This window comes from Harpegnathos saltator, unplaced genomic scaffold, assembly GCF_003227715.2.
Source record: "Harpegnathos saltator strain DR-91 unplaced genomic scaffold, Hsal_v8.6 scaffold71, whole genome shotgun sequence".
In the NCBI taxonomy this organism is placed as follows: domain Eukaryota; kingdom Metazoa; phylum Arthropoda; class Insecta; order Hymenoptera; family Formicidae; genus Harpegnathos; species Harpegnathos saltator.
Genome location: NW_020230549.1, coordinates 882983 through 909673, shown reverse-complemented (window position 1 = coordinate 909673; position 26691 = coordinate 882983). Strand labels below are relative to the sequence as shown.

General features: G+C 50.2%; 1 protein-coding gene across 6 annotated transcripts in view; it reads left to right on the top strand.

Annotated features, from left to right (window-relative positions):
• Window positions 1–84: 84 nt before the first annotated feature.
• LOC105191929 (uncharacterized) overlaps window positions 85–26691 on the top strand; it is a 107144-nt gene continuing 80537 nt past the window's right edge. Inside the window, exons 1-5 of one of the 6 annotated variants that reach the window (XM_025305767.1) lie at window positions 85–269; window positions 565–742; window positions 866–1216; window positions 2567–2828; window positions 7338–8987. The gene's annotated coding sequence lies outside the window, so the exon portion shown is untranslated. Of the gene's footprint in view, window positions 270–564; window positions 743–865; window positions 1217–2566; window positions 2829–4823; window positions 5147–7337; window positions 8988–19048; window positions 19805–26691 lie in introns of those variants that run through there. The other 5 variants (XM_025305768.1, XM_025305769.1, XM_025305770.1 and 2 more) reach the window with 5 other exon arrangements.

Sequence of the window (26691 nt, the reverse complement as noted above, 5' to 3'; positions counted from 1 at the left end):
TAAATTCACGCGACGGATCGATCGCGCGGTGCATCGTGCCACCACGGACGACGACAACGACGACGACGACGACGACGACGACGACGATGAAGACGACGATGAGGAGAAGGAGGAGGAGGAGGTCGATTTCCTCACGGCAGGGCGTCGCGCGCGCTTTCTAGGTTAGCGCGGCTTTTTATCGTCCGGCAGTCCAAGGAAGAGAAACGGCGGCGGGCGGGCGTTTTATCGTGCGCGGTGCGTCACGGAAAATGCGTCGGGCAATCTCGATAGTAAGCGAGAGAGAGAGAGAGAGAGAGAAAGAGAAAGAGTGCGAGTAAGAGAGAGAGAGAGAGAGAGAGAGAGTGTGTGTGTGTGTGCGTGCGAGTGAGAGAAAGAGAAAGAGAGCAAAAGAATGGTCGAGAGAAGCGTATAGATTGTGTATGCGTGTGTGTATGTGCGAGAAAGCTGGAAAACAAGGAGTAGAGAGAGAGTGAGAGACTAAGAGAGTGAACGACGAAGCGATGAAGCGAGAGGGACGTCTTTCAATAGCAACTGTGATAAAGACGACTTTGTCTCAAATTCCAGACGCTCATGCCGTTTGCCGGTGCCGAAGAGGCCCCTCGTTGGACGACGCCGCGGCCTCCTCCGTCTTGCACCTCCTACCCCGTCGTCGCGTGCTCGTGAGTCCCGCGTTCCTGACTGGAGAGCGAAGGCACGTTTACCCGTTTGTTTTGCGGCCAGGCTACATCCTACTCCGCAGGTGGTGCGTAACGAGGCAGCGAAAAAAGATCAAGGGGGAGAGAAAAGGAGAGAGTGAGACAGAGATAGATACATACACACACACACACACACACACATACATATATATATATATATACACACACAGGAGGGGGAATGGAAAACGGCACGTTATCGGCCGCTTCCGGGCCCTTTGTCGATTGCCACGCCTTCGAAACTGCGTTTGCGCCTCGCCATTTGCGCAACAGTTGGAAGTTGGAATATTTTTGCCTCCCCGAAAATCACCCCCGCACGCGGCCCAAGTAAGGAGGGAGAGAGAGAGAGCTTCGCTGTGCCTGCCCATCGTCGTGGACGAAAATCCAGGAGCCTGCTCGCTGGCCCGGCCTGACCTGGCTGGCTGGCTGGCTGTTTGCCTAGCTGGCACTCCATCTCGCCCTTTCGTTTGGAAGAGGGCGGCCGTCGACGTTCCGTGACTCGTGCGCACACATGGCCGATTGCCGTACGTTAGTTACATGCACTTATACGCGGTGTCCCCCCCCCCGAACACGCGCCCGCTTCCTTGCTTAGAGTCGCTTGAGTTGGCGAGACGATTGTCGGTAAAATTGCAAGGCCGCTGCTCTTGATATTAATCAGTGATGATTTCGGTAAAGCTGCAGCAAAAGAACCGCGCGCGCGATCGACGACGATGACGACGACGACGACGACGACGACGATGGAATCTTCGAGCGAGAGGAAGCGCGCGCGTGTCGCGCTGTGGAACACCTCGTGTGTATACCGCGTTACATACTTGTACCGTTTCATACGCTAAATTTAACAGCTGACCCGATCAATTAACACGAAGGCCTGGACGAAGGCGTAGTTGCGTATTTGCGGCGCGCCGCCCGTTCCTCTTTTATTTCCCGCGCACAGCGGCGCGTGCTCGCGCTGCTCTCCTCCTGCCGGCGTCGAAAACGCGCACCGGCAGCGACCGGGAGCGACTCGAGATCCCGCCGCCGCGCGAGCAATGCCGGCCGGAGCGTCGTCGTCGTCGTCTTACGCAACAACACGCTTCGCGCCACGCACTTACAGATGCATCCGACGCATCGATGCAGAGATCCGATTTTGCGCACTGTTGAGCGACCGTCTTTTGCAAAAATTATACGCCACGAACGAGAGTTCCTACCTCCGCCGACACGGTGGAACGATCTGGCCCGACTTATACCACATCAATATATACCGATTCGATGCGTGGCGACAAAATTGTAAGGGTTTTTTTTTTTTCACAATCCAACCTACACTCTCCAATCTGGCATTGTAGATTCTCTCACGATCGGTAGATGCGCCTCCCGCGGCCTCTCTATCGGCGCATTGTATGTCGACGCCGTCGACACGCGGCTAGACAGTAAGGACTCATGGAAAAAAGATCGCCTCTACAACAACGACAGCCCTTTCCCCTCCCATCCCGCTACGGAATTGCCGTTTATCCCACAGCTCGTACATCCAACGGACGTACCTCGACTCCGCTAGTCTGTCCACAAGTAACGATCGTACATCAACTGGCATCGCAACGTGCGAAATTCAGCCATCGAGAAAGAGAGAGAGAGAAAGAGAGAGAGACTCGCCCGATACGTTCAGGATTACCGCGCGAGGAGTATCCGTTGTTGGATGTTCGTGCTGTGCCGTGACGAGCGCGCGATAGACGTCCGCTCGCAGCGGCACCGGCGGTGCCGATCGACGGAGACACGACCGCGACACGCTCCGCTCCGTTCATCGGATAGTGCGAGAGAGAGAGAGAGAGAGAGAGAGAGAGAGAGACCCGACAATTCCGCCGCTCCGCGACAGTCCGATCGAAGCGCCAGCATTTTTCCAGAGCGGCGGAATCGCGGAGTCGCCACCCCGATAGCTGTTCTCCGGGCCTCGTGCACGGCCATGTAGTACAACACTCGGGGCCTGCTGGAAAGGGCAAGGAGAAGCATCAGCGGCCTTGAGGCTGGGTAGCAGCCAATCCCAAGCCCCCGCTCGCTAAAGGAGGTGGCGCGGGATTGGCTGAGCGTTCTCCACGGTGCCGAGCGACTTCCGGGCGCTTCCGGTCGGGACCACAGGCCGATTCCTCACGAGCGGCAGGGCCCCTGGTGAGTTCAGCGTGCAGGTAACGCCGATTCTTCTCTATTTCTTCTTCTTCTTCTTCTTCTTCTTCTTCTTTTTCTTTTTCCTCTTCTACTACTATTACTTGTTTTTCGCCTCTCTCGCAAGCACTGTCCTCCCAGCACTCTGTTCGAGCAGCAGCAGCAGCATCCGAGAATTGCAAGTAGGTGTCAAATGCGCGATTAACCGGTCGCCGATCGGCGATCTCCCGCGATCGAGTCTGCAAAAATCTGACATTGCTGTCGCCTCGGCGGCGGATCCGCGAAACGATGTGATCCCGGTGAGTTTTGATTTTCGCTGACGTTCACCGCGAGCCGATCGTCGCGTTTCACCGCGGCGAGCAGAGATCGCTTTCCGCGCACGCCTACGCTCGACGATTCCGAGGTTATGCCGCTCCAGGTCCTCGAGACTCCCTGCCATTTCACGCGAGTGTGATAAACAAACGTGCGCGTGCCTCGGAGATCGGCGACCGAACGAAGTGACCGGACGAAATGCGATCTCGCGCGACGGTCGGTTCGTATCGGCACAGTGCGCCCCGGGAAATCATCATTTCGGCGAGTTCGACTTTCCAACACGCACGGTCGCGAGAAGTGTGCACGCATTCTATTTGTCGAGTGGCGAGACGCGAAGGTCATTTTCTACAACCGGCAAGAGCACGATCCCGGCGAAATTATTCCGGTTTCGAACTTCCTCCGCCTGCCTGCCCTGCGAGCCAGTTTCATAAAAAAATATCCCGGTAAATTGACTGGTATTTACCGTGATATTTAGCATGAAACGTCGGGGAGCTCCTGAACGCAACTCGACGCTGGCTGGTGCAGCACAGAAAATCGATCTCTTGTTCTCCCGTCTGTTTCTTTTTCTCCCCCCCCCTCTCTCTCTCTCTTTCTCTCTCCGCCTCGTTTCTCCCTTTCTTCCTCTCCCCCCTCCTCTCTCTCTCTCTCTCTCTCTCTCTTTTTTTATTTTGATATCTTTTTTCGTCGTACGTTTTCGCGCGCGCAAAACGCCACTCGACTTGCCGGCGCGTACAATTCTCGCGGCGCGGGAAATCGATCTCGCGTGTCTTTTTCTTTTCTTTTTCGCGCGCGCGGAGGAACGCGACGTTGCCGATTGCCCGAGGGCGATTTTCGTTGCGATTATGGACGCTGATGAGCCGCATTCGCTATTATCATTCCCCCCCTTTTACCACCCCTGCCGTACCCCTCACTCAGGCGCACACACACACACACACACACACGCATACACACATACCCAAACACAGCGGCACACAGTCGGTCTTCGAACTCTGGTGTCGGCCCCCGATTCTTTCTTTTTTTTTGGGGCGGTGCTGTGTCACACTCTGCGGCTGTGATACGTTACATTTGGTCCAGCCGATATACGTGCATATTTCTTTCTCATCCTCCCGGTCCCTAGCAGCGCACATGAAACCAACGCTTCGGCTATTTTACTGTCCAGCTTGGTTGCCACGTTAAGTTTATCAAGATAAATAGACCCTCAGACAATTACTCATACAGACTCAGGGGCGAGTACTTGTGGTTAGGGTGCTGTGTATTGTGTGTGAGAGAGAGAGAGAGAGAGAGAGAGAGAGAGATGTGTATACATACATATATATATATATATATATACATATACATATATATATATATATACACATATACACATACATATATATATATATATGCATTATAATTACCATATTATGCTCCCAACTGCACGTACTTCATTATCGGCACTCCCTCTTGCGAAATGAAAGCCTCCTCTTAGAATATGCTCTTTGCTAAAGTAGTGCCGTACTTTTAATCACGTAACGACGTGAGTTTACGACTGGAGAGTGCGATGGTGCCATAACTCACAACCTCGCTGTGTTTCCATCTACTAACGATTTTATCGATCAGAGAGACATACGTATCCTTACGGTTCTCGCGATGCGGAAGTGAAACTTTCGGCACGTTTCGTCGAGCCGATTCTTCGATGTTACAGTTCGCGCGCGAGGGTGCGCTCCTCGCCGTGTCGCTCGCGCGAGACGCACCGATCGTTTTCGCCTTCTTGTAGCATCGAAGTCTGAGTTACACCGACATTGCGTCTCTCTCCCTCGGGATTATCGCTTAACGATAAACGAAGCGGATCCCGGTTTGCAAGCTCGCGCGACGTTCTACCTGCTTGGGAACAGTCCTTCACAAGGCGTGACCTTCGGGGGACGGAATATTCGTGGGTGGAAACGCGCGAGTTCCTGCTGTCTTTAATCCCGCGGCTCGGCGGAACTTCCGGAAGACAAGCGGCGGCCTCTGGTCCTGGTATTCTTTACAAGGTAAACATTTCGGCAAGCGCGTCGATGAGGCGAGATAAAAGATCTCCCTTTCATCTCGCTCGATCAACCGCTCCTACTACCATCCGTGGATACTGCGCTGTCCTGACGCGCTTCACTCCTGCTCCTCCTCCGCCATCCTTCCTTATCATCCTGTTAAACCAGTTTTCATCATGAGAAAGAAAACGAAACATTTTTCCTCTTGAAGAAGGCCGGGGAAACATGCGACTGCTAAAATCGCTCGCGCTTCTTGACTCGGGGAGAATCGAGCGAATTCGTAGCTTTTATTAAATCCACGTCATATATCTTGAGAAAGTCGTAATTATAGTTACAGATACGAATACGAAGGAAGAGAGAGAGAGAGAGAGAGAGAGAGTGAGAGGGAGGTGGGGGGAAGGAAGGAGAAGAAATTCGAACAGAGCGGAATATTTTTGTTCCTCGTGACAGTTTATTAAAACAGCCTCGCGCAATTCACCGACGCGATAGGGAGTTACATTTCAATCGGCCCGATAATTCAGCGGCCGATTATCCTCCTCGAGAGATTTGATCTAATTGAGATCCCCGTGTCGCAATGAAGCGTTTCTTATCGTTGCGTGCTCGGCGCGATAATGGAGTTACGACGAGAGCGAAATCTGTTCGTTGACCCTCGAAGAGCCGAACGACGCAATCGGCGTTATCTCGGCGAGAACCTCGCGATTCTTGACCTTCTCCAAGATCTCGTAAGTGGCGGATCGCTGGCAATATCGCTGTCGCGCGTAGCGGCGCCGACGCGCGTTCCTTTAAAAAAGAGCATCGAGCCCCGCGTTAGAAAGGTGAAAGCGTGCGCGAATCGAACAATCGACAGAATCCGGTCGCGATATCTCTCCGCGGCGCGCGGTTGCGCCGCCGACAGCCTTTGATCGGCAGACTCGCGCGCTTCCATTTCCGGAATCGCAGGAGCTGTATACTCGCGCGCGGTAAGCGGGTTGTAAGGTCGCGACGAGGGAACGTTTCGGGGACGAATTCGGAACGCTCGTAACTAAAACAGCAGCGACCCCGAATTCGTCCGCCACGCAGCGTTACCTCGGAAATTTCCAATCTCAGTTTTCGATATTCCGCGGGCTGACGCTCGAGCTCGAAATTAGATCGCCGTCAAGGTCTGCTTAAAATTAATCGTGCAACCACATTGGAACGTCGAAGCTTATCGCGACGGGACTCTCCAGGACGGAATTTTCGGTCGGACGATCCTCGATAATCGCGAGTTTCTCGGCCAACGAAGTATAACGAGAGAGAGAGAGAGAGAGAGAGAGAGAGACCGGCGGCGTGTACTCGAGTATTGCGAGTACTCGTCTTGGAGTCTCGTAGACTCACGACTCGACACGATGGCGAGGGCGAGGTGATTTTCACGTTGCGGTTTTCTCGTGAGAAACGAGCTCTCAACGCCCGACTTCATCGCATTCGTCTCGATTAAACGAGCCGCGGTGTAGATTACATTGTTCAGCCAAACATGTAAGCCGAAATGTCGTTAACCCGTTTAATTGCCATCCGGTGCCCGCGTGTGCGTCGTGCGTGTGTGACGTGGGAGGACGGGAAGGCGACGAAAGCGGGAGCGGGATCTCGACCCGCGCCTCTGAATGAATTTATTCGGGCGGCAGAGACTATACCAAGTGCACGGCGCTTCTGAGAAAATAAACTCTCCCGCGCTTCCTCGGCGATTCCGCCGGGCCCTCCTCGCGCGATCTCCTCCGACTTCCTCCGAGGCGAGTCTTCCTTGAAACCGATCGGTCTCTCCCTACTTTTCCTCTCCTTCTCTCTCTTTCTTTAACGTCCGTTCGTGACGACGTCGGGTTACGCGAGAAAGAAAAGAAGAGAGAACGAGAGAGAGAGAGAGAGAGAGAGAGAGAGAGAGAGAGAGAAAGAGAGAGAGAGGCCGACGCTCGCTGTCGACTGCGCGCGATTCGCTTCGCGGAGAGAGAAATAAAAAAAAACAAAAGAAAAGCTGGTAGTCGCATCGGGGAAAAAAAGAGGGGAGAAGAAGCCGGGGAGAGATATCGAATATTTTTCCTTTTTTTTCCTCGCTCCCCCTTCCTTTCAGCCCTTTCTCCTTTCTCTCTCTCTCTCTCTCTCTCCCCCTCCCCCTCCCCGTCTCTCACTCTCTCTCTCTCTCTCTCTCTCTCTCTCTCTCACCTCCTCGCACGCGTATATTGATTTTTAGAAATTCCTCGCGAGACGGGCGAACGAGCGCGCAAAGCGCACCGACCGAAGGAGCGGAGAGACCAGGAGAATCGGAGAGGGAAGAAGCGACGCGCGAACCACCCACGGCCGCGGCGACGGACGCCTTAGGGCGAGCAGCCGAGCAAACGAAGGGTATATCGCTTGGACGAGAACGAATCCATGTTGTGTTGACGAGAGAGCGCGTTCAGACAAGCGTAGAGGGACGCGCACGGTCGCGTTCGTTGAAGCTCTTGATTTGCCAATTTCCTCGAGTGGCTCGACCGGCACCGGTCCCAGAGAGAAAGAGAGAGAGAGAGAGAGAGAGAGAGAGAGAGAGAAACGTAAGGATGTCGTATCGCTCGCGGGCTGTGCACGCTGTATGCATCGCAAACAGGGGCGCGCATGTGTGCATATGACGAGAGGCACCGCACGGTAGAGTGAGGGCCGCGGAGGAGCGAGAGTTCCGCGAGATCCGCATTTAGGCCGTTAATTTTAATAACGGGGGAAATTCCCAGCCGTGTTAGGCCTAACTACACTAGACGGCCCTGTTGCGGTCGAGAGCAATCGAAGGCAGTCGGAGTCGTCCGAGCGCGCGAGCGGACGAAGCGAAGTAGTGGGGGATAGCATCCCCCCTTAACCCCACCGCCGCGTAGTATCGTCGACCCCCACTCGGCGGCAGTCGTACTGGCGTCTCTGTCGCTCCCGCAGTCGCTTCCTCTTCCCTCTCCGGTCGTCTTCCTTCTCCGTCTCGCTCGCTCCCTCTCCCTCCGTCTTGCGCTCTTCTCTCTCGTTCTAGCCCGTTCCGCCCGTTCTTAACATCAAACCACTTAGGGCCGCGGACCTCGACAGTCAGTCGATCTTTCCTAGTAGCGGCATTCCGGCATTTTCCACCTGATCGCGCGCGGGCGGTCCGGCAAACGCCATTTTGGTCGTCGTCGCCGTCGTCGTCGTCGTCGTCGTCGTCGTCGTCGCCGTCGGCGTCGTCGCCGTCGTCGTCGTCGTCGTCGTCGCCGTCGTCGTCGTCGTCGTCGTCGTCGTCGTCGTCGTCGTCATTGCCGTTGTCACCGTCTCATCGCCCACTCACGCGTCGAGAGAGTAGTCTCGTGCGTGAAACACTCCGGGCACGTTCGTATGTGCCGCGCCGCGCGTCGTTCTCGTAACAACACCTGACGGTTGCTCCAAAAAACAATACGCGTCTGTACGTAGTACGCGCGGAGCACTAAACCGTAACGCGCGTTGTTGGTGCGGTGCCGATTTGATTTCTTTTTTTTTTGTCGTTCGTTTTGCCGCTCCCGGTAGCAGAGAGAAAGAGCGCAAGAGCGAGCGAGAGGGACAGAGAGTGAGAGACAGACAGAGAGAGAAAGAGAGACAGACTTTACGCCGCCCCCGTGCGCTAGACGAGGAGGGGGCGACCAGGACGGAAAAGGACGCCGGGTGTTGTTTTTCCGTCGCGGACACACGACGAGACGAGTTGCGCGCGCGTAGCGGAGCGGAGAGAGAAGTGCGTGACCCCGCGTGTGTGTGCCATCGTCGTTCCACGTTCTTCAGCTGTAACATCCTCTCGTCGCCTGACAGGACCCACGTCGACATTTCCACGGATCCGGACGGCAGCGACGGAGCCGCAGAGCGAGGCCGGATAAGCGGAAAAAGCGTGAGTACGCAAAGTCTCTCTCTCTCGCTACGCAATTCGGCGATTCGCGTTTCGACCGTTCATCCTCTCCCTCGTCCCCTCCCGGCGCGTTCGCGCGACGCACGCTTGCTCCCTCGCGTTAGAACTTGTTTTTTTCCGCCTGCATGGCATCGCCTGCCATTTTGACCGGCGGCCTCCCTTCCATTTTCTCTGTTTTCTCCATCTCTCTTTTCCTCTTGTCTATCTTTCATTCTCTCGTGTCGCCGTCTCCCTCTCTCTCTCTCTCTCTCTCTCTATCTCTCTCTCTCTCATCTCCCTCTCCCTCTTCCCTCTCTTTCTCACTCTTGCCGTGTCGGTTTTTTCCCCGCTGTCGTTGCCTACCCGCCGTCCCTCGCCCTCCTCTACTATCCCTGCCCCTATATTCGTGGAGCGTGTGCGACGTGGTATACACGGGTGATCGAGAAATTCGCATGATTCTCTGCGCGCGCGATGTGACAAGCAAAGGCGACAAAAGCGCGTCCGATGTGAACGACGCTGTCGCCGCCTTCGTCGTCGTCGTCATCATCATCATTATCATCATCGTTGCCACCGCCGTCACCGACGCCGCTGTCAAGCACGACCTCCCTCCGCTTCTTCATTGACGCGCTCTCTCGCGTGTTTATCCGTTTCTGCGTAATTCGTGCGTGCGCGCGGTGTGGCGGGCGGCACAGAGGGGGCGAAGCGCGAGCGAGTGAGCGAACGAGCGAGCGAGCGAGCAAACGAACGAACGAACGAACGAACGAACGAACGAACGAACGAGCGCGAGAAGTGGGGACGCGCGCCGAGAGAAAAATAATACAGGTCAGGACATAACGTACCGCGGTGTGTGTCCCTGCGCCAATACGCAAGTGCCTACATACACGTTTGTGTATGTTTTTTCTTGTGTACGCGGCAGTGAACGCGCGTGTTTGTGCGTGCGTTTGTCGACGCGGCTGCTTTCCCGTTTCCTCTGCGGGCCAAGCCCTGCGAAGAGTTCTCTTCGAGATGGAGAGATACAGATGTACAAATATATATATATATATATATATATACACACGTTATAATCAAGCGGAAGAATGACAAAGACTTCTTTCATGCGTGCGATTTCTGCCGCGCAAATCTTGTCTTGTCGCCTGTAATTGCCTTGGTAAAATCGGTCGCTCGCCGCGAACGTTCGGTAGACTGTGGAAACGCGCGCGACGCCATCGCGCGCTCTCTGTCATACGCGACTAATTAAGAAGAAAAATGCGCGAAGAAGCACACATTCCCCGCGACCCGCCGCGTCGCTCTGTGGCGAGTTTCCGGGAAAAATCGTTTGCGCAGCGATTGCGTAGTGATTTCCGCCAAAGACACCGGCTTTCAACTTAGCTATTATCTTTTTTCTATACATGCTATATACGCGGAAACGAGAATCTATATATAAAAAAAAAGTGATTACATTTCTGCATTGTCACGAGACGCGAACTAGGTCGGCGGACTATTTATCTCCGTTTTATTAAAATTTCGAAAAAGATGTATGATATTTGGGTCGGAGATATTGCAAAATCTCACGCAATTCGCGACGCGATGCATCTCGCACGGCGATCTGGTGTCTATAGCTGTCTCGCGTTCCTCGATTCCGTCTATGCCCTCCTAAGAGCTCCATTCCATAGCTCGTTCGTTATTTCGAAGCAAAATATCAGACGCGCAATCGAGACGAATGCGCGGGCTCTTGAATGAGATAAATGACTGACGAAACGTATTTGGTAGAGCAACGCGAGTCGCGCGCGCGGCGTCGATTAGTACACGACGTTCGATTGAATTTCTTCCCTCTCCGCCCGCATCGGGCGCTTCCGATCTTGAAAAGGACAGCTGTTTGACTCGAATGTAAGAGAATTCAAAGCCGGTGTGCAACAGATATCCCTTAGGTAGGTAGGTAGGTAGGTAGGATTGAGCGCCGCGCAGCACGCGCGCGCTAATTCGTCGCGAATTTTCACAGTCTACTGCTTGAGAGCATCCACAGTCACGACGCGATAAACAGTCGCAAACAAGTTCGCAAGTATACTTCGCTAGGATGCGCGAGACACGGTGAAATGTGAAATGTGAAAATAAGATTGGTGGAATGCAACGCGAAATATTAGGGCGAAGGTAATAATAAAGCGCATGTACTTTCGGGCAGTACATTATCGGTTAACGCGAATGAATATAGAAGCAGGAGGACCAGAGTTAATATTGACTGAATAAAATATAACATTGCATCATACCTCATTTAAATTCAAGTGGGCTTTATTTTCTGTCAGAATTTTTACTCGATGTTTAATTAATGAAAATATTTGACGTCGGAGTTGAAAAGCTGATCGCGCGGGTTATCTCCGTCGGAATTTCCGTATGAAAAGGTCGACTCGCGGAATTTCGTCAAAGAGCGCCATCAAAGTTTCATGCGGCGCAAGCGGGACACCGTGTGTATTTTTCTCCGCACTCTACATCTTATTCTTGTCTCTCATGTCTCCGTGCTTGCGATGGTAATCAACGTCAGTTGATCGGTCTTGATTGATCTCAGCCCGGCAGGACTGATTTTCTACGTCCCGTATAACGGACGGACGGTTGTCCGACATTATCTCAGCGCGTAGAAAATCGGGAAGCGGGGAACTTGACGCAATTTTTCGAAACGAAATAGCCGCTCCGAGGTGACTCATCGCGTCGGCGAATCAAGATTAACGGAGTGGCTTTTCTGTGAAATTCGCCACGCAATAAAACTGCGACGGAGCGTTAGTTGGCTCGGCGATTATTTTCGCGCTGGGATTTTTGTTTCCGGGAAAATGACGACAGGCTTGCTACTTTTTGTCTGATCTTTTTGCGCGCGACGCGCAAATTGAAGTCATAATAATATCTCATCGTTACACAGTTCTGTCTTTCTTCGTGGGCGAATTTTGTTATTTTACGACATTGCCCGGTGTCAAATTGACGCGAAAATTACCGTCGAATCGGACGCAATAATCGTCGCAGCGTATAATATTTAAGAAAAGAGATAATCCCATTTCGTTTTTCCAAACGATATCTCTAGATATAATCGGACAATGCCGATATGTTTCTTATTTTTCAAGACGTAACGCGCGCGCGTTTCGCTTCTTTTCTGTGTATTTTCACGAGGATAAGACGATATTCAAGAGTATCTCACGCAAATCTTATCTTCGCATTTTTCGCAAAGTTGCATTATCGCGTTTTGAAACAACCTACGCGATATTCGACGACGTCACGTTCCGTGACTCCAACGTTCCCGAGAATCGCCTTTTAAGAAAATTAAATCTCATCCTATGAACTTGTGACATATTTTTCTCACCGATAAGATTTAAACCGGTGATAAATATTGCCGACAGCTTTGTGCTTATGCTGCGACTCTTAATTTTTCGCGAAAACTTATTCCGCCGGCGATTAGCGCTAACAACACACGTCAGTCACTGACGAACGTAATCGTCTTTTCTTTACGTCCGTAACATCACGTGACGTGAGAGAAAGAGAGAGAGCTTCGTGTTGCTTCTGACAATCAATTAAACCATTTTTAATCGTTGGGAAAAGAGTCGTCTTCACCTGTTTTTCTCACAAATTGCGTTATCGCGGCCGCGACAACTGCCGTTTGGCATGTTATAATTGCAAATTATGAAACACTGAAAAGTAGTCTACATATGCAGTGTCATCCGCGATCACTTGCCCTGTGCGTGATTTTCACGACACGCAAGCTTCGTCGCGATTCGCATGACGTGTCGAAACGGCATGGGAAATTTTTCCGGAAAGCAATACAGCGCGATCGATCGAATCGACATGCTTCTTTCCAACGCGATGCCGCATTAAATGGACATTTGTTTTGGTAAATTAAGCTTCAAGATTCGTACCTTCGTCGACGAAATAGCAATACTTTGGCACAAAAGTACCTTTCATCGAATAATGAAGACATGGTGGAGCATTATTACGAACGAAAAGTCCTCTCTCTCTCTCTCTCTCTCTCTCTCTCTCTCTCTCTCTCTCTCTCTCTCTCTCTCTCTCTCTCTCTCTCTCTCTCTCTCTCTCTCTGCTTTCCCCGAGATTTCCAAATTTTATCTCGTTTCGCTTTCTTTTTATTATTAAAGCAGAGGACCTTGCGGGTAATATTAAGGCTTCTGAATATTCCAAAGATAAGTCCTGGAAGAGAACGCGACCATCGATCGACGACGAGGATCGACGAGGTGCCTAAGCACCCTAAGGATCGCCGATAATCGGCAAACAAGCGGATAATGGACGGTCTCGCATATACCGTTTGTAACTCAATTACACCCGCGGGATATAATTGAAAAACCGATTGTCGGTAATCGGAGATGATTATGCCTCGGAACGCTATATCCGTTACGCGCAAATGTTTACACGCTATAACGACATCGAGCAGTCGTGTTGCGTAGGTATTATTGCTGCGCTGTTATAACAAAATGAACAACCGCACGGTAATATTATATGATACTGTGTATGTGAGTCGTTCTATTTAACAAAAAAAAGAAAAGGAAGAAACTCATACGTGTCCTGTTTTGAAACGTGAACTTGGGCAAACATGCGTATTATCGATATTAATTCCCAAGTACCGTTCTCAGATTTTCAAAATTGTGTGAATTTATATTATTTTGAAAAAAGAAAAATAAGCGAATAACCCGTGTTGGAAGAGAAACAGGGAAAGAGAGGAGAAAGAAATGTGGAGAGAGAATAAGCCGTGTAATAATAGTTTTATTCCGATCGTATAAAATTTAATTAAATTGTGCGAAAATCTAAAATTTAATACGGCTACTGAAAGATAATTTTATAAAATTTTGTATTAATGTCAATAATATTTTTGAATTATATCATGCGCTTTGGTTTTATACGCGGAATTAAAAGATTAACGATAAATTTTGGTGCTACGAAAATACGCAATTTTTTCCTCGGTTATGTAAAAATGGTAGATTTTCAAAAGTGTATGATATCGCTGTCGGGTGCCACGTACATATTCAGATCCGCCAATTTATTCCGCACACGTATTCCCTTTTTTCCTGGAATCTCTCTTTCGCGCCGGTATGCACATCCTACGACTGCAACAGTGGTTTTCGAAATCAAACAGTCTAACCGGTCGGCCCGTTCTCTACCTATCTGCCGTATGATGCGAAAATAATCGGCTAACCGACTTAAAATCCAGCAAATACACTTTGAACATTGTTCCATGCTCGAGATCGATGAGCTACAGGCTCTCGTAGCACATTGAATCCAGGAATACCTCGGCCGTTATCTTCAGCATCGCGAGAGAGACCGAAGGCTGCCACCGCCGCCGCCGCCGCCGCCGCCGCGTTACACATCTATCGTACGCGATAATTAATCCCAGATTAACCGCTCGCCGTTCATTAGTAGGTCATAGTCCTATCTTTAAATAGACGTGTGTCGGTGCTACCGGACACACACGAGTAAACCAATTAGTGCCAATAAGTTAACGGGATTTCAATTACCGACTGATAACGAAGCAGCAATAATACATTATTAACGATCGTCGCGCGACGATGGCGCACGATGAACGAACGCGTTGCAAATATTTCGCAAAAATTCCACGCGTTTCGTCGATCCCTCATGAAAACAAGTAGACAGTCCGTTTCGATCTTTTGTAGCGTCTTGCACCGTGCGGCAAAAGAAAAAGCTCCTCAATGTTCGAGTCGACGAGCAGAGAGAGAGAGAGAGAGAGAGAGAGAGAGAGAGAGCGGACCGGGGCCAGTTTACTAAACTCGGTTTTACGGTGCTGTTGGTACCTCGTTACGCGTTGCTTGTCCGAGATCAGGGCCGTACGCGCGATGGGAGGAGGGGGGAGGGAGAAGGAGGAGGAGGTGGCGGATGAGGATGTGGAGGAGCGAGGAGAGGACACTGACGCAGTCACACGGCTGCGAGAGGCACGGCGCCGCGACTGCGCCGGCACATTATGCCGACTTGTGGGCTCTTCGTCGTGCGGTGCGAACGACCTCGAGTCTCGAGTCGATGCGATTCTCGAATACATATAGCAGCGGAGGATAGAAGCCACGGAGGCGCACCGATAAACGATAACCCTACGCGTAGACCCGCGTACGATCGATGTTTACCGTCGTTACTCTGCGCGACATTGACATTATTTGCGGCGGAAAAAACATCGCCGACCGCGAGATCGGTCAGAGCGTGCGATCGTGACCGCGCTCTCTTTCTCTCTCTCTCTCTCTCTCTCTCTTTCTCTTTCTCTCTCTCTCTCTCTCTCTCTCTCTCTCTCTCTCTCTCTCTCGTTGGTACATATATATTTTTCTCTTTTATAAATATGCAACGCGCTTGGCGGTCCCGAAAAGCCAGCCGCAAGGCGTGGCCGATCTTTCATCGCGAAAGATCTCGATATTCGACATTAAATGTCTCGGTAATTAAATTCTGGAATTGGGATTCCGACGAGACGAGCCGCGGGGGTAGCTCGTAAAAATTCCGTCACTCTCAAGCTCGCTTTTGAATCAGACAGTCTCTCGTGTCACCCTTCCCCTGGTTGGGCCTCCGCCGGCGTTTCAGTTCGGACGAAAAATCGACTTCGTATTGATCAGATATTCCGTGAATGCGCATAGAGTTTGAGCCGGGAGAGGGAGAGAGCGACATATTATATTCCAGCGTGTAGTATAGGAAAATTTCTATATTAGACGATAATAAATATTTATCCCTCCGGGTCCTTTGTACACAAAATCAAGGGACGACGGGCATTCCGCTTGTTGAAAACTGCAGAGGCTATTCCTCTGTAAGAACATTGCACTCTCCGTCGGAGAGAGCGGACCGCGCAATATATCGCGATATAACGCTGTTTTGATGCTGTCCATTGTGAATAATGAATGGTGGAGGAGGCATCCGTGGGCCGGGAGAAGGAGAGAAACAGGGACCGAGGGGAGCGAGTAGGGAGAGGAGAGGAGAGAGAGAGAGAGAGAGAGAGAGGGAGAGAGAGAGAGAGAGAGAAGGGGGGGGGATCAATACCGATGTTGATCGAGAGTAGCGATGTGCCTCGGCAGCGAGGCTCAGAGTTTCTTACTGCTTACGTCGTGGCCAACGTCGTTTTAGAGCGGTTGAACGGCCGCCGTCGTGTTTTGCCGTGTAAATATTCGCGCGACTAGGCGCGCGCGAAATGTTGACATAATATTTATATCGCTTTTGAACGTGTTTGCCGTGAGCCACGGATTAACGAACCGGTCGCGACGGATTTGTTTTCTCGCGCGCGGACGAGCGAGCGAGCGGGCGAGGAAACGAGAGCGAATGCGTGAAAAAAATGAAGAGAAAACAAGATACAGATAATAGAGAGCGGGAAACACACACAGCGTTGTAACATCCGCTTGCTTACCCGCGGAGAGAGACCGCCGCCGCGGGTTTCAAGTATAAAACCGTCGTCGCGTCATACCGACCGAAGGCCGTGTTGTGTGCGGCCCGAACATTCCAAGCGCGGGAATCGAAATTTCGAAAAAGTCGTGTCGCTCGCGCGCGATTTGCTTGTCTCTCTGCGGGTGAATTCTCGGGCGAGCATTCGTCGGGCTGTAACATGCTTCGGCACACGCTTCCGGAGCGTGGTTTCACGCTCGTACGCGGACACGGATATCCGCCGGATTACGGAATTTGGTCGTCCATTAAGCCGCGAATCGTCGATTAACATCGTTTCTCGCGCGGGATACTTGCGGGATATCTGTGCGCGCGCGCGCGTGTGGTCGAGCCCGTAAATTATCAGTAACGATCGCCGACGTGCCCGATCGTAAAGTTACACAGCCTCTGTCATCCGTCCGATCGACGCGGTTATTGTTCGGAAGCTGGAAACATGCTCGCCACGTTGGGCAGGTCAGGGTGTGCCTGACGCCCGTGCTCGCGCGCGTGCTTGGAATAGCGCCACGATAAAATCGATGGCGCCGATCGATAATTAGGACACACACAGCGTGCACGATGGAGTCGCAAGCGACGTTCGTCCGGGGCCGAGAGTGATAACGGTATAAATTGGTCGAGTTCAGATTTGGATACCGAAAACACGCGATAATGAGATTCATGTTTATTCATGAATAAATGAGACGCGACACATATGGCGTAAGAGATACTCGTTCGCGCGCTCGCAGTGTCGGATATTTGGACGAGTCGAAATTCTACGGCCTTCTTTAATGCGACTCGAAGTTTGGATCCTATGCTGTCGACCTCAATATTCCATTTAACGCACATTCGACGCGCACAAACTCTGAAGCCTGTATCAACCTCTTGCGATTGTATTCGACCTAGAGATTCACAGAGACAGAGAGAGGAGAGAGAGAGAGAGAGAGAGAGAGAGAGAGAGAGAGAGAGATCCTCTCAAGGATATCTACGAGTGGCAGTTTGTGCGTTTTCTGTGCCACTTGGAGAGGAGGACTGACAAGGAAACATTGGAGGGAACTCGGAAATTCAAAAAATTGCGAAACTTTGTGTGGAAGTAAAGTAGTTCGTCCGTGATGTAAAATTATTTTTTGTTTGTGCGGAATTCCAGTCTGAGAGGTTGAAACCATCCTTGGAAATAAAAAAATCTGGTTTCATTTTTCATCTTTAGCGTATATTTTTTGAAATACGGGACATATGCAAAAATGATTTGTATGAAAGTTGTAGCGAATTTCATACTCTTCGCAACTGTGTATTCAGATTTTGCAAAATTGAAAAATTTTTGAAACCCCCTCCGCCCTCCACCAGTCTTGCACAAAATCTGAATACACAGTTGCAAAGAATATGAAATACACTACGACTTTCGTACAAACCATTTTTGCATATGCCTCGTATTTTTAAAAATATACGCTAAAAATGAAAATGGGTTTTTTTTTTTTCCGAAGGAAAGGGTGCTTTCACCCTCTCCTTGAGTGAAATTCCGCACGAACAAAAAATAATTTTGCATTACTACTTGCATGGACTACTTATTAACTCTTCCACACCAAGTGTCGTAATTTTTTTAATTTCCGACTTCCCTGTCTTTTCTCGTGAGTACGGCTTCCCTTTTGCAAATACACGAAATTGCCATTGGTCGTCCAGAATCCATAGATGTTGCACAGGCGTCGAACACGAGGCGAAAATTTCGATTCGGGTTCTCGAGGTAACTCGCGACGCGACGAGACGCTTCGCTGGGCTTCGCGGACGCGTCGATACCGACGGTTTTAGAAACGGTGCGTGTACTTCGCTAGCGGCGGAGCGAACAAAAAAAAAGGAAGGAAGAAGCGCACGATCCTCGTGAATGGAATACCGCGGATTTATTATTAGCGCTTTAACGTGAGCCTCTTGCCATTGTTGCCGTCCGTATTCTGCGCGATAATTGGCCGCTGATGATGTACTTTCAAACGCCGCGCACCGAGCGAGCTGAAATACGCGCCGCGCGTATTGTTAACCGCCGATCGCGTCTCGATTCGCGGACGCCTTTCCACGTTTAATTCCGGCTAATACGGGACTCGGGGAATCGCGCTGGGAACGCGCCGTCGTCGAGCGGAGGTTTTCTCACGCGTAACGGATCGGCGCGCGAACGCTTCGCGAGGCGACCGCGTAATTAGCGATTGACAATCGCAGACGTGTACGACTGCTGATAGACACTATCGTTCGATCGCGATTTTATTCATTATTCCGAAATTCTCAACACTGCTCCGCGACGAACCTTTCCACTCAGTCCCCGGTTGGAGCCTTGCTTCTAAAACAATCCTGCGAATTCCGTTAAACCTTGCCAAGTGAGCCAATTGGAAACCTCGAGTTTTGCACAACACTGTTTGCACCACACCGACTGTTGTTTATCGATACCACAAGTGCGCTCTCTTATTTTTCTCGAGGCTTAAAACAGGATTTCAGGATTTATAATACTTTATTGTAATTTCTTTTCTCTATGGTCCACCTGCGTGTCTCATCTTCCTCGATTTCTCGATTTCAATGAGCAACGTATGAATTATGCGTTATATTCAATTGCAGATGCGGCATTGCGATGAACAAATATTAAAGGACTCGACAAAGATGAATAGATGAAAATGAGCGAACGAGACGAATTTTCTCCTCTTTCATAATATCTTTATTATCATTTCGTGTCGACATTAGAAATTCTAATAGTATTTGGTCTCAAAGGAGAGGTTAGAAAGAAGGAATTGTAAGCCCCCTCCCGCGTGCCGCTCCCGCGTGCGTTCTATGATCCGTCCTGAAGTCAGCTTTTGGTGGCCGTCGTGGTTAGACACTCGATGGCGCCACATGGAAGTATATCGCCAGTCGATCGGAGATGCGAGGTTAATTAACGGCCGCGCGTTTCATACGCGTCGAGTCGCGAGCGTGCGATCGCCCTCGCAATTCGAGATCGTTTCGAGCCCGTAGCAACGTAGATCGCGCATTTTTTCGCCGGGAACGTTGATTTTGTCGCAGTTTCTCGACTGCCGTGTACTCACGCGCGTCACTCACGACATTCGCCGGCTGGCGAAAGGTGTTTTGCCCCTTTCGAAGTTGCCGATTGTTTTGATACTAGCGCGCGCGCGCACGTCGGTGTTTATAGCCGCGCCATTGCGCGTCTCTCGAGCAAACGAACGACGCGAATGTCGCGACACGAGGAGTAGGTGTAACGACGCGTCGATCATTGTTTTCATCGTGTGAGGCGAAAATATTTCGTCGGCCAGCTATTGAACTCGGGCTCAGTCTCATCGGCGTCGCGTTGGCTAGCGCGTGTTTTTCGAGCCAAGCGGTGTATCTACGCGAGTGCTATAGTGCGTGCCTAAAATCACGGGCGGCCAGGAGCAGGATGCTGAATTCGTGAGCAAGGACACGGAACGTAAAACGTGGCTGGGACGCGTAATTAGCGACGTTTCCAGGTATGTCGAAATGACTGGCATTTGGATTTATCTTTGATAGATATTCGTTAATCTAATCTAACCCTAACCCAACATAACCTATTGTTTACTTCGTACAACAAAAAATATTGGTTCAAATAGCTGAATAACGGTTGGCGTATATGAGTTTGTGATTAATTTGGACTCTGATTGAAAGATTATGAATAATCTGCACTTGTGAGAAACGATCGAAGTGTCTCTCAAGTGTTGCGATTTTTTTCTTCAATAACGCTTTGACTGCTCGTCGAAATTGAAAATAAAGATTAAATGCAGGGAACATTGAGAGATAACTGAAGGTAGCAGATGGTTTATTTAATAAAATGAACGCTTGTTTTGAAGCTTCAGCAAAAACGAAGAAACAATAAACAAACAGTTTATAGCATCACGGTAAATAGATAATCGATACAGTATTAATATCGAGATTCTTTATCCTTTCGACCTTTCGATCTTTTGACCTGTCAACGACAGTCGATAGCGGAATCGACGTGAAGACAAAATTTCGACTCGCAAGGAAACACAAGGAACTCAAAAATTCACAAAATTATGAAACTTTGTGTGGAAGTAAAGTAGTTTATCCGCAAAATGCAAAAGTATTTTTTGTTCGTGCGGAATTCCAGTTTGAGGGGGTGAAATCACCCCTCGAAAAAAGAACAATTTTCATTTCTAGCGTATCTTTTAAGATACCGGGCATATGCAAAAATGGTTTGTATGAAAATTGTGTATTTCATTCTCTTTGCAACTGTGTCATTCAGATTTTGCAAGATTGGAAAAGGGCAAAGAGGGGTTTCAAAAATTTTGCAATCCCGAAGGGAAGAGGAAAAGGGAAAGGTTTCTTCATCCCTTCAGACTGGAATTCCGCACGAACAGAAAATAGTTTTGCGTTACGCATGAACTACTTTACTTCCACGCGCTTTCAAAGTTTCATAATTTTTTAAATTTCTGCGTTCCCTATGTTTCCTCGTCAGAATTGCTGCTTGAATCTGAAAATCCGCGATCGCGCACTTGCAATGGAAACGATCTACTTGCAAGTAGATTAAGCTGCAGGTTAAACACGCGATCGGTCTAAGTATATCGCGCCATTCCAGAGAAACGTCGCCATCGCCATCGAGCGGACGCGAGGTGACGAAATTGCGCGAAGCGGATCGAATTTCAAAACGCGCACGGCTCGCATAGCCGCGGCGCGACTCGCCGGCTTTCTCTCCCTCCGTGCTTGTCGCGCAAAAAACCTTAAAATTCCGCAGCCACCGGGATACGCCGCGGGCGAACCGCCGCCTATGATTAATGCCGATGGAGGCAAAACTAACGCTCGCCATTCCCGGTGTGTGTGTGTAGCGTATCCCGCCTACGGAAAAGCGGCGCGAACGAGCGAGCGAACGAGCGAATGACAAAAAATTGGTGTGGGATGGAATCGAGAGAAATCCGAGGCATGCTCGTCGATTTATTTTGCGTGAAAGTTACTGGCGTAATTTCAGAAAGTTTTCAATGGTTATGCACGCGCGCGCGCGCTTGTGTGTGCGTGTGTGTGTGTGTATGTGTGATAAAAAAAGAAAAAACATTCACATTTCCCGATCTCGAAAGAGATCGTTGGAGTCGCGTTCAAACGCGACGATACGTAAGCGCGTATTTGGTAATAACGTCCACGGCGCAAGCGGGAAACAGACTCGATCGCGCGGCGTAAGTCGCGATTTGCAATAAATCGCTGCTTTTCCGAGAAAACGACTCGCTTTTGAAACCGAGTCGCGGTCAAAGTTTGCCACGCACGCCGCGCGGTTTACCTTCGAACTTACGTACTACTACTTTTAATCGACCGTCCACGACGCGGACTCGTGTTCACGAGTGTACAGTTGCGCAAACTTTGACCGCAGAGCATTAAAGATCAAATGGCTCTCTCGAGGGGAGAGGGAAGGGAAAAAGAGTCTTATCCTTGCAAATCGATGTAATCCGCGACGAGAAGTCGGTACCTTCTCGTCGACAATCGCAGCCAATTACGAAACGTCTTGGTGTGTGGATTCTTTTTTCTTCTTCTTCTTCTCCTTTTTTTTTTCCTCGCTGTGTGTATCCTGATTGTGAGTCATCTCTCTTTCTCGCTCTGTTGTTGTTCCGCGGGATCATTTACATGATCCCGACGAGCGTTCTTCACGTGGCGTATAAAAATAACGACGATTAATGCCGCGACACGGCCGAGGTGAAGAACGGTGTAAGTGGTGTATAAGCGGTGTAAATTATATCTCAGCGCGACGATGGAATGTCGTTAATTAAAAACGCAAATAGCGGTCGATCGATCTAACCCGGCGCGCGCGCGCGCGCGCGGCCGGACGACACGAGGGATTAAAGGCCCATAAAGGCTCCACAATACTCGCGCAGAGCAGATATGAGCGCGCGCGCGATATCGTACGTTAGAAACGCGGTTAATCTCGAGGACGTGTAGCGAGCGAGATCGTCAATCTAGTCGAACAAAAGCGCGAAAATAACATTTCGGGAATTAGGGTTTTATCCGCGTCGCTTTGCTCTCCGCGGTGATCGACGGGCCGAAAGCAATTTCGGCTATGCAACCAAAAGCCTCGCCGCCGGAAAATCATTTTTTTATTTCTATTTTTAATCCGTCTCGCGCGCGTCGAATTTTTCGGATGGAGCTCCATGAAAAGGAAGGTGTAATTCTTTTATCGCGGCGTGGATTGATTTATTTATCGTTGTCGTTGCCGTTAATTCGACTCCCTCGGGGGCCCGTGTGAGTCCCGGGTAAAGGACCCCTTGGCCTAGATCGTGACTTCGATTATGTTACTCGTTATACAGCGCGCGAGTAACAATACTCGCACGGTCGGGGTGCGCGAGAACAGAGAGAGAGAGAGAGAGAGAGAGAGAGAGAGAGAGAGAGAGAGGGAGAGAGAGAGAGATTTCCCGAATTACCGGGTCTCCAGACAAAGTTGACTCGCGATTTCTAATTGCCACTAATTGCACACACGCGTGTATTCCACACGAGCGGAAGATCCGCACCGTTCCTCGGGGCGAAGATTCCATCATATATTCGCGATTATACGCGTCGTGAGAGAGACCGCGAGCGCTCCAATTATTAATAAACGACCTCGACTTCTCGGTATAATTAACTAAAGCTTAATTCGGTCATGCTTCCGCGCCTGTTGAGATATTTTAGACTGCTACAGGATGTCCCGCCAACACCGCCAACCTCAGTCATAATGACGAATTCCGCCAGTAATCCGTGGAGAAGTCGATGTTTAATTAAACTTAACTGAAATGTCAAAGCGCAGCGCGCACTCGAATCGTCAAAGCTCGATCGAATCGAGCGTTCTTCCCCCGGAATGCGCGATCGCACGACGGAGTGTCATTGTTTGCTTAAACGCGAATGAACTTCACAATCGCGCGGACTCGAGTTCGAGCTCGAGTTTTAATTACCGCGATGCTCAATGTCGAATAATTAAGTATCGCGTCGTGCCCCGCGTTCGATCTCTCTCCGCGGTCGATTCTTCCGGATGAGAAAGGCGGCCGCGGATACAAAGAAACCGACTTCAAAGCGAAGTTTGCGGGCTTCTGGGACAGAGCCCCCCTTATTATTCCACGTGGAATTTCGCGTGAAAGTTCTACTTGCTCTGCTGGTATCTTTGTGTCGCTGGGTCGCGCGAGTGAAAAAAAGATTGATGCTTGCTGGTACTTCGAGCGGCGAGAGGGGGGAGAGTAACGATTCTACCGCGCAAAACGAAACGGAAAAGTCTTCCTCCTCCTCCTCCTCCCTCCTCCTCCTCCTCCTCCCTCCTCCTCCTCCTCCTCCTCCTCCTCTTTCCTCCTCCTCTACGTCGTTATACGTAGTCGAGCTAAGTTGTGCGCGGTGCCGCCAGATTATCGATCGGCGCAAAGTTTTTTTCCCGATTCGCTATATCTAGCCGGCCTGGAAATTTACCCGATTCGCAGGAGCGGCGGGTATCTTGGTATCCTTCCAGCGGCCGGCTCGCTCCGATGCGCCGAAAGATGGAACTGTCAGCGATCGGCGATGTACACTTACCACAAGCATACGCGATTTCTACACTTTGCGAACGAATAGACTTCCTGCGCGGAAGAACTCATTAAGTGATACGATTAAAACTCCGTTAATTACGCTTCCCGGCCGGGGAGCGCCGCGGGGAGTTTCTCGGTCGGTCGGTGAAATCGCACTCGGCGACTTCGGCTTCGAAGGCGAAGGCGCGAAAGGAGCTCCGCGAGTCGGGAAATAAAGTTAACGTTAATATTTGAGACCCTCGAAATCCTACCGAATCGAGTCTGCCCGAATTAGACGGATTCTTGAAAATTCCACGTTGCGAGTCGCTTTTACGACTTTCACTTTGAACTACGACCGTCTTCAAGTTCGATCGCGATCATCCGAGTGAGGCCCTGACTAGAAAATTGATCCCATGGTCCTGATCAGGTTAACCTCATTTGGACATCAGGTCCCAATAAGGTAATACTATCGGGTCCTAGTGAGTTATGTAACGCAGCGTAGATATCAGGACCTTAGTAAGGATTCATAGTCAGGTCCTTATTGAGTTATGGAATCCTTATTATGTTTTTTTTTTTTTTTTTCCAAATTATGGCTTCTGATTACTCGCCACGGCTATATTGGATAACGACATTAGAAATAAGAAATGACACGCTGAGAATTCTTTCATGTCACTTCCAAATAAAAAGATATTTGCATGAAATAATATTTTAGATCGCTTGAGCATACTTGTAAAATGTTTCGGAAAAGAGACATAAAATGAATATCATAAGATTATTAAGTATCACAAGGTGACAAAACGTAAAGTAATGTCAAAGAGAAAAGTTGCATGTCACGTTAATTTTACAACTATTTATTGACTGCTAAAAAAAGGATAGTTTCTATAGCATTTTACAAATATATTCAAGTGATCTGAAGTGTTTTTTTCAATGCAAACATCTTTATATTTGGAAATATTTGGAACACCCAAAAATTGTTTTGTTAAAGCTTGATAATGCAAATCATATTAAGTACAATGAATAAGATCTCGACAAGGACCTGATTAACTGAACCATATTGTACCATATTGTATGCATTAAGGTCCTAATGTGGACCCACTTATAATAACCTTATAAAGGTCTTCCCTATTCATTTGTCGTTAGAACATTATAAGGACTGACTTACTTGGGATTATCTTTCATTCACTCTATTAGGTCCTTATCAATGTTAGGTGAACCTGATGAAAATTTCTAGTCGGGGCCTTTCCTCCGCTCGCCGCCCTCCTGGGACGAAATTTATTTTCGAGAAAGGACATCTGACATTATTGAATATAAAGACCGTGCCGAAATAACAGAGGGTTACCTCAAGCATTTTCGCTCCGTGTCCCGCCGCTCGCCGAAGTGTGTCACGGCGATCGTGACCGTCCGTAATTAGTTGCTTAATATGAAAAATAGATATTACCCGATTTACGCTCTCCCTCTCTTTCTCGAAAGACCTATCGTGCCGCGCGGTCTCGCCTTTAAATCGAGACTCCTTCGCGAGGATCCATCGAAGCGAGCGCGAACCGGGAGGAAAAAGACCGCCGGTCGTCCTTGCGGAAGCTCGCGGAAACAAGTCGATCGTCGACACGCTTCCACGATAACGCGCGCGCGTTGCCGCGAAATCTGGCCCGCGCGGCTTCGATTGAAATGAATTCCCGCGTTTGGTGCGCGCACAATCCGCCGAATCGCTGTGTGCGAGCACCTGTCGATCCCCTCGGCCCACTCTCTCTCTCTCTCTCTCTCTCTCTCTCTCTCTTTTTTTCAAACGGATCGCGCGATTGGATGTAGCGACGCTCCAGTGCCGCGAGAATGGGCTCGCGATCCAGCAAATGCCCGCCGGCTGTAAACGTATGCGCGCAATGGCGTAAATAATGTGCGAGCATCCGGCGCGCGGAAGCCTGCCGAGGAATCTCCTCGGAGACCATCGCGAAGAACGACGTCGCCGTCGGACCGGAGTTAATTCATCGCCTAGCTCCTGCAGCAGCGGGGGCAGCAGCGCGTCGAATTGCGACAGGATACGCGTGCGCTGAAGGAAATAGAACGTGACACAAGATCCGTAACTGACGTGACTCGATATACCGTAATGGCACGCGCGCACGATGGACTCGAGATTCCTTTGACATTTTTGCTCTCCTTTCCAGCCTCCTCTACCCCTCTCGCCCCTTCTCCGCGGCGTTTCTTCTTCATTCGCTTATCAGCTAGCTTGGGAAGTTTGCCCCTCCCCCCAGTTTCTCTTTTCTTTCTTCCTCCTTTATGCCACGCTGCGCGTTTCTTTGCCGCACCCGCCGTCCCCTCCCCCAAGTGTAACTCCTTGCGAGATGTAAATCGCGTGTAGATGTTCTGTGTAGACGTCACTGCGTACGCCACGCGTGCACGCTCGTGTGATCTGTGTCGAGCTTGTGCGCGCGCGCGCGCGCGCGCTTCATCTCGAAAATATATCGCGTAAGCGTTTTAATTAAGGCCGGCATGATGTGCCGGAGTCTGATATATAGATATTCCCGGGTATCGACTGTGCACGTCCCGAGAGCTGTCCATTAAAATATTCAGGATCTGCACTTTTTGGCGATCGCGAGTCCCCCTCGCGCGTCCCCCTTCGCTGTCGAAAAATCAATTTCGCCCAGCCGTGTGACGTCAGCGCATCGAACGAGAGGATTCGGGGGGGGGGGAGGGTGCGTCATCGTTCATTTGTTCGTCCATTCGTCCGTTCGTTCATACGTCGTCCGTCGCGCTTGTATGTCGGGCCGGAACTTCGGGATGTAAATTTATCCCGCGGGGATGTCGCACGGTCAAAACGGGGGCGACGATGTCGCCAGCGGCGGACATATTTTCGCGAGGTGATCCGGGGAGACCGTGCGTTTTTCCTT